At 40.4% G+C, this 8,593-nt stretch overlaps 1 long non-coding RNA gene across 1 annotated transcript; it reads left to right on the plus strand.

The window, feature by feature from the left end:
• The first annotated feature begins 1,259 nt into the window (after nucleotides 1–1,259).
• LOC140689735 (uncharacterized) lies at nucleotides 1,260–3,707 on the plus strand. The gene is made up of 3 exons (XR_012064814.1): nucleotides 1,260–1,530; nucleotides 1,931–2,129; nucleotides 3,337–3,707. It is a non-coding gene; the product is annotated as an uncharacterized lncRNA (long non-coding RNA).
• Nucleotides 3,708–8,593: the final 4,886 nt, after the last annotated feature.

An 8,593-nucleotide genomic window follows, 5' to 3' on the forward strand; every position in this document is an offset into this window, starting at 1 on the left:
ACCTGCATCTACAACCTTTCTGCATATGAGTCAACAAAATTGACTTGTCGATTGAATCTCTAGGGATGGAAAGGATTTGGGGGGTAGGTATTCTAGACCACAACTGTCCAAAAGAACTACATGCAAGCCATGGACGTGAGCCACAGATGTAATTTTTAATTTTCTGCTGCTCACATTTAAAAGGGTGAGAGAAACAAGCAAAATTAACTTTAACAATATATTTTATTTAACCCAATAGATCCAAAAGTGTCACTGTAACATATAATCAATATAAAAATCATTGAGATTTTTTACATTTTTTTTCACAGTAAGGCTTTGAAATCCAATGTGTATTTTACACTTTCATCTCAGTTGGGACCAGTTATATTTCAAGTGTTCAAAAGTTGCATGGAGTGTATGGAGACAGTATAAAGATCAGTGGTTGCCTGGAGTTAGTGAAGAAGGAAGGAGGAATAGGTGGAACATACTCCGTATGATACTAAATGGTGGATATATGCCCTTACACATTTGTCTAAACTCACAGAATCCGCAACACCAAGAGTAAGCCCTAAAGGAAGCCACGGACTCCGGATGATGATGTGTCGGTGTAGGTTCATCAACTGTAACAGAGGAACCACTGTGGTGGGGGACGTTGATAATGGGGGAGGCTATGCATATGTGGGAGCAGGGGACAGATGGGAAATCTCTAAACCTTCTGCTCACTTTTGCTGTGAACCTAAAACTGCTCTAAAAAATAAAGCATCAAAGTGTATTTTTTAAAACCATTACATAAGCTAATGGCTATCCAATGGGACAGTTCTAGAAGAACTGTTTCATCCTGTCACCCTGGATAAAGGTAGGATTGCTCATAAATGCAGCTGGGTTAGCCAGGATTCTTTGGGTTGCCCATCTCAGAAATACAGTTCAAACTACTGTGGGCAAGGAGTGGGTAGGGCAGGGATACTGGTCGGCCTCAGAGATCACTATCAGATATCAATGACTCCGCTTCCACATGCCAGCTTTCTCCACAAACTTGACCTACAGCTTCTAGAAGCTTCTGGACTTACATCATTCAGCATCATGCCCAGAGCAGAGAGAATTCTTTCAATCAATTTCAAAGTGAAAATCCCAGAGAAGCTCTCTAATTGACCCCGGCTGAGTACCATGTCCACTCATGTGGCTCCAAGGGCAGGGTACTATGTTTGGAATCCTCCACTGTACTATACACCTGAGATTCTGGTGCAGATTCCAGAACCCTCTGGCTGGAAGGGAGTGGAGGGTCGCTTTCCAAAAGAACTGGTGATGCACGCATATCAGACCAAGCACACTGTGGCTCTATCATAGAAATCAGGGAGAAGGTTCTTTCTACAGGACTGGCTTTCACTCGACCAGCCCTTTCCAGAGACCAATCAGGAAGTTCCAGCAGCTCCGAAACCCTCACTAGTCCTGTCCACCCAGGGACAGCTAGAGAAAAGACAGGACTTGAGTCCAGGTTTTGAAGTTCAAATTTCAGCCTCCCTTTCACTACAGGAGTGCTTTTCAATGGAAACGGTACCACTACATTTAAGGGGGTTTTAAACTTCATTGGGGCAGTTTTGATCATCACAATGATTAGGGAGTGTATTGACATTTAAAGGGTGAGAGCCAGAGATACCAGAGAGGAAGATGTATTTCTCCAGTCCTCAGGCACACTGTCAAATATGTTGAGGGCCAACAATATGCAGCTGAATGCTATTTCTCATAATATCAACCATATTCATTATCAGTGGGTACGAGCATCTGCCTCCTTCATAAAGACTTCGAGTTCAGCTGTGCCTGAGCATTTGTGTGTGTGCATCATTTTATTTCAAACTGATACCTTTATTTTTTCTTTACATTACAGTTAGAAAATCATATTGATTTTTTAATTATGTGTGGTGAGCTTCTCTGACCTATAAAATTTCATTTCAAGATGGTAAAGGACATTACAAAACACATATTCAAAAGACAGGCATTGATGGGGCTGAGACTCTGAACTACACCAAGCTCGAGGAGAGGGCTGTGGAGAGACTGCTGAAGAAGGAACCAGAACAAAAAGAGGATAAGCAATGATGGGTGCAGACAGCTGGAACGTGGATGGAAAGACAAAGCCAAGAGAAGAAAGATGCAGGGTGAGGATGAGAAACGAAGGATGGTCCCCGACCCTGACAGCTCTTCCTCTTCCTGTGAGCTCCTCTCTCCCACTCTCCAGCCTGGTTTCTCCTCCTTCATGGTCTTCCCCAGCCTGAGGGGGGCATGAGATGCCCAATGACAGCATATCCCTGGCAAAATCAACTACTAGCAAATATTTTCAAGATCCCAAGCCCAAACTTCACACTGACTCTGCCCCTGGGCTATGAGATGATAACTAGAGAGAGAAAAACGGAAGTCACTGGCCAGATGCATGAACTGAGAGGAAATCCTCCTGGAATATTACTGAGCAATTTTAAAACTTAATTATGGAGACTAAATAGAAATATCAACACATGTCAGGTGCATCATAAGCTGAAAAGCAGAATATTTCATTTTACCCTATATTACAACCACGTTTTTTAAAATGCATGATTATGGACAGAAACTTATCAAGGCAGGAGCAAGATATTTTCAAAAAGCAAAAATAATTGCTACGATAGTATAGTAGGATTTATTTACCATTTTTTTCTTTAATAGTTTTTCTGTTACAGACAAATATCCACCATCCCCCCCCAAAAAAACCCATTCATTTCACTCTTTTCTACTTCCCTATTCAAAGCATACCTCTTCCCCATTGGTTTATTACTGGACTTTCCTAAACTCCAAATCAAACAGATCCTATCTTCCCTACCAAAAAGATGTATAAGCTTTACTAGGAGAGCAGCAATTAGCATCAGCTGCATCAGTGTTTCAACTTAAAAACTGTTTTCCATAAATTACTCCCAGAACGTTAACATCAGTCAAACCCCTCTGCCTAATGTCGAAATAAACCACTTAATTTTAATAACAGGCTACAGCAACTCTTGAACATAATAAAAGCCTACAGAACACATGCACCAGACATATGCATCTTTCAGGAGAGTAAATTAAAGCTGAGTTTAATTTTTTTAAGATGTGGAGAATGGTGGAATTTTTTTAATAACACATACAGGAATCAGAGGAAAGTTTATTCAAGCTTGCGCAGGAGACCTGGCAATGTCTGACTCAGCTTATCTGCATCCCCTTAATCCACAAAGAAACTAATACATTGTCCTACTTTATTGACCATAGAAAATCAGATTCATCAACATTCTCCTTGACTTCTTGACATCTGCCAAACTACTGACCATTCTCCCTACTTAAAAATCCTTCTTTTGGTTTTCACAGAACAATACTATCCTAGTTTGCTTCAGGCCACTTCTTGACGGCATGGACGAGGCCACTGCTCAGGACCAGGAAGCAGTGAGGGAAACTGCTTCTCGAATCAGAATTCCGCCCAGTAAGAATCCTGCCAGTGAAGCAGAGCCTCGGACTGGGGGTCACCACAACCATCACTGAAGGGACCCTCGGGAAGGGTCAGGCACTTACCTTGGACCAAAAAAAATTACACTTCAAGGAATTCAGAGAGAAGAGCTTCTTCCCTGATCAGAGATTCTAGGGACTTTTAAAATTCACCTAAGGTGATATTTTCCAGTTAGATCCATTACACCTGAAACCTGCCTTCACTGATTAAGTTGTTTATAAAAACTTGCATATCCTCCAAGCCTCATGTAGCATAAATCATAAGACGTTTGCCTGAGTTTTTTCAGGAACTTGGAGTCAGCTGTGTTCAGCTCGAGTTCCAGCTGGTTAAGACTGGTTAACCGACCCTCCAACTGGGCCTGCGGGAGTGTCCCCTCAGTGACCTTTTGATGTCCAAGGGTCAAAAACGCCTCAGAGGGCGCTAATGCCTCCATTTTCTGCACAGGCTTCCCAAGACGACGCCTGGAGCTTAGTTGCGCCTGCGCAGAAAAATTCTCTTACCTTTTTTCTCATCTCCAATTACCTTCCCCAACACCTTGGCTTTATTTCATAAATATCCTGGGTTCCTTGCCTTCCAGGACATGGATGTGAGGTTTGTTGTGACTTAGACTAATCTGGTTCAGTAAAAGTGGTACCTCCCTCTCTGTGGTTATACCCCACAGGGGCACACCCCCACCCCGCAATGCCCCTCACGTCCTTCTGCCTAGAAATGGCCTGTTCACACCTCTCCCCACACCCAAGTCCTTTCCTCAAAGCCCCAATTCAAGGTCCTTCCGCATAAACTCTCCCCTGACTGCCTCAGCCTGAGCAACAGTTCCCTCCTCTGAACTTCCTATCTGAATTCTTTATTTGGCACTTAGAATAAGCTAGTTTTGTCTACTTCTTTGTTTTTGCACGTGAGGCAAAGCTCTGAAACGGTTTTAGAAGCTCCTCTAGGACAGAAACTGCCGCGCCACTCTCCATAATTCCCATTGTTGAAAACAATGGCCAACCAAAATCATACAGGTAACAGCGGTGCCCATTGTCACGTCCTGACAGCCTGTTCCATGCCAGGATTATCCTGCGTGAGAAGACTTGGCTCCTAGGATGTGTTCTCTCCATTCGCCCGCTCCCCTTTGAGTCACAAGGTCAAACCTGCTAAAATTTGGTTTCTTAATCTCTAATGAGGTCCTTAAATTTAACAAGCCCTAGATACAGAAAAGGGGTGGCCCACAGCTTCGTAAGTGGTCGTGAAAGCTTTCAGCTCCTCAGATGACAGGTGTCACTTATTAGTCTCATTCTTCAGCGGATGCTTGTCTCACTCCTGGCATGTTTTGGGGGAAAAGAGACAGACAGCTTTGGGTCTCCATGTAACTCATGGACCCTTCTGGAGCTCACAGTGAACTCCATGGCCTCAACCGAGATGCAAATAGGACCTAAACTCACTTTTAGATACTACTGGTTCACCCTCTTCTTCCTGCTAAAGGCAGTTCTCAGAAATGAGCAGAGAAAACTAGCTACAAAAGGGAGGGTAGGCCTCTATGAAAGGACTGTGATGTTACACCCTAAAAAGCTCATACAAAGGCAGTTGCTTATTGTAGAGGCTATTTTAACTTTAATTCATGACCTGAAGCATCGTGCCTACTGAAGGTGCCAGATGTGGACCCCAAAAACACTCCAAGTGTTGCAGTGTCTGAAGGCCTGTGCACATTAGAACAGACCGGAACTTTTCAAGTGAATCAGGAAAGGTAATGTAAAACCTGAAACTGTAATCACTCCCCTGAAAATTTTCTTGTCAATTACCCTGAACTTCACTTCTTTGTTCTTTAAAAAAATGAAGAGTCCAACCTCTCATGAAAGTGATGACCAGAAATGGTCTTTTAGAGGCCTCCTTTTCTTCAGAAATTTAAGAAATTTTCTTCCCATCTACATATAGCTATAGATTTTGGATTGGTAATATAATGAAATTTATTGAAATTATTATTATAATGAAAGCAGTTCTATCAGAGATGAAAATGATTTTCCTCAGATTTATTTAATGGGTTTTCAACTAAACTAGTAATACAAATTTTAAAACTTGGAGACTTTTGAAAATTTGAAAGAGACATTTTCATTTAAGAGGTGGGTTTTGAGCTCTAATTTGTTTTCATTGTTCTGTTTTGAGTCATTGCTTAAGGGCAGTGTGTATTTTGCAAGTGCTGTGTCCCAAGTCTTACTTTCACTCCCCATTCACATTGATGCAAGGCCACTGTTTCCCATGATGCTCTCTGGTTCAAGTGTTTAAAAGAATTAACAGTCATAGACACTAAATTAACATTAATATATGCTGCTAATAAATTAAATGAAAATGAGGTTCACTTGGCTGAATTCATATTTAGTAAATATAATATTAATATCTTAAGGATATTTATTTTAATCCAATCAGGCACAAAATGTATTGACTAGCTCTATGTTCTGGGCCTGGGGTTGGATACAGTACCCCACAGGCTAGTGAGAAAGACAGACAAGCAAGCAAGCTTTGTACTATAATGATAAAAGCTATCATTGGCATAAGCTGTAAATCCTAAAAAAAACCCACTAAGTCCTCTAAAAAAAAAAATTTAAATCCCACAGAAGATTTGAGAAGAGGAATGGAGGACAGAGAAAGGTCAAGGAAGACTTCCATAGGTCAGTGACTCCTGAGTTGAGCTTTAGAAACAGGTCATCACAATGTAATAGTAACAACAGCACAACTGTGCGCCCAGCCTTGCACCTAGAACCTCTGCATGCATCATCTAGTTCTTCCAGACAGGCTCTCTACATTACAGACGAAGAAACTAAGTCTTACAAAGGGCAAGATTACGTAGCAAGCAAGTGGTTGTTACAAACAATTTCAATGAATGAGCCAGAGAAACAAGAGTTGGGGCACATTCAGATTTTCCCTAACTCGTCCACCAAGACCAAGTGAATTGACCTCTCATTACTACACACTTTTAAAAAGGAAGAAGGTCAAGGAGAATAGGAAAGGAAATATATAAAATGCCTCATCACCACCATCCCTTCCCGTATCATCTCATTCCCTGCACCTCACCAGGGGCCCAGAATATTTTCAGTCTGAACGCCTTTTCCAGAACAGATATCTAGGAGGTCGGTCATGTTTTATTTATTCAGAACAAAACTTTCAAATCCAAAACGTAGTCAATCTCTTAACCTAAATTTTTTCAGAATGATTCTCACCCTACTTTTTCCAAAGGCAAAATAATAACAACATTCTTTAGGAACTTCCCCTACACACACTGGTGAAAGTAGGATTTGAATCCAGCTCTGTTTGAATCTTGAGTTTTCCATCAAAATCCATTATAAAAGCGTTGTTTTTATAACATCCCAGCCACCTTTTCATTTGCATATAAATTAGCCCGGTAACTTAATTCTTTTCTCACAGATTCTATTTCCCAAGACATCAATCACCTTGTATATCTGCTTCTGCTCCTTCATTGGATTCACAGGACTTGATGTGCACATCCCAGAATCATTAACAAACAAACAAATACAGACTCCCCAACATATTAAAGGATGGAAAAGCAAATTATGTAAGAATCAATATTGTTATGTAAAACTTTTTCAGTGCAACACTAAATTATATATTGTTTATAGATAATATAGATGTAGAAACATATTTTTTAAAAAATCAATGGACTGATATACACACAATTCAAGATAATGGTTTTATGGGAGAAGGAAGAGTATGTGGGATGGAAAGAAGGTTTGGGGAGAGAGATTTACCTGGGAAGCATTAACATTCATCAGTAATGTTCCAGTTTTTAAGCTGAATGATGAGTACAGCAGTGATATTTTGTTATTCTTTACATTATCAACATTAACTTATGTATATGAAAAAATTCATAATTTGTCGAGCAAGCCAATAAGATGCCCACTTTAAGAAAAAGAGTATCAATATTCACCCTTTACATCAAAGGATGTTTATACATTAAAGCCTACGTGCTATTATCTTAAAGTCATTTCTACCCATATAGACACCAGATAAAATCTCCCCAAAAGAAGCCACTGAGACTTTGAGCAGACAAGAGTGAAGGCTCTTATCACAACACAGCTGCTTTGACAACTGCTGAGATCACTACTGCAGGAAGACTGGCTGGTTATTCGCCCCAATTCCAAGGCATTAAAAGGAGAATATGAAATTTTAGAGGCTACCATTAACAGACAGGCCAAATGATACCCTTGATTTTTGATTTGTTTTAGTTTGTTTACTAGACTCACTCAGCAATCTGTAGCAGATTGTTCTGGGAACACAGCCATTATTTTATTCCATTTTTTGTTCTCTGGTTTTAATAAATTAATGAGGTGTTAATCAAATTTACACATGATAGACTACAATGAATTCACAAGGTCTGAGGATCTGGACCAGCCCTGCCAATCTTTCCCCCCACATCCCCGCAGCTCTTCATGGCCCCTGAGTTTAGGGATTGTTTTCTGCCAATCATTGTAACCCCTCCAGGTGCATGTTTCCTACCCCTCCTAGAGTATACTGACGCGCCAAGTTACATTAAATCTATCACACATGCAAATACTAAAGGAAATATTCTCTACCTGTTGGAGAGTAAGAGTGCTTCATTACAGACATCAATAATTTTGTCACCTGCACATAATGATTGTTACTAGCTTTACCACAAATTTCTAAGGGAGAATGATACTTTTTTAAATTGGGGGTGGGAGAGGAATCAGAGAAAATCGAGAGTTCTGACCAAGAATCTTACATAAGAGGAAAGATGAATTGGTTTTCATTATTCCATCCAGATCTAGAAAGCAGTGGACTTTCTTAATCATCCATGCAGAAAAAAGAAAAACAAAACAAAACAGATTCTGTCTTGGCTAAAGCAATGCAATCTGATCCTACTGGAGAGAGGGGCCCTCAAAGCAGTCCAATTTCTGATTGACAAACTCTTCCACCCTGAGAAAGATTGTTTCTCTCCTTGCCCCACAGCCCTCCCAAGGGACAGACTTCCTTCTTCACATTTGGAAATAACTTTCCCATCAAGTGTTCCCTCAATAATACAGTAAAATAATAAAATTATTACCCTAATAACTTTTATTATTGTTTGTATTTATATCAACACATACCTACTAACATCAAGACATGATGTCT

This window comes from Vicugna pacos, chromosome 3 (assembly GCF_048564905.1).
Source record: "Vicugna pacos chromosome 3, VicPac4, whole genome shotgun sequence".
Classification (NCBI taxonomy): Eukaryota; Metazoa; Chordata; class Mammalia; order Artiodactyla; family Camelidae; genus Vicugna; species Vicugna pacos.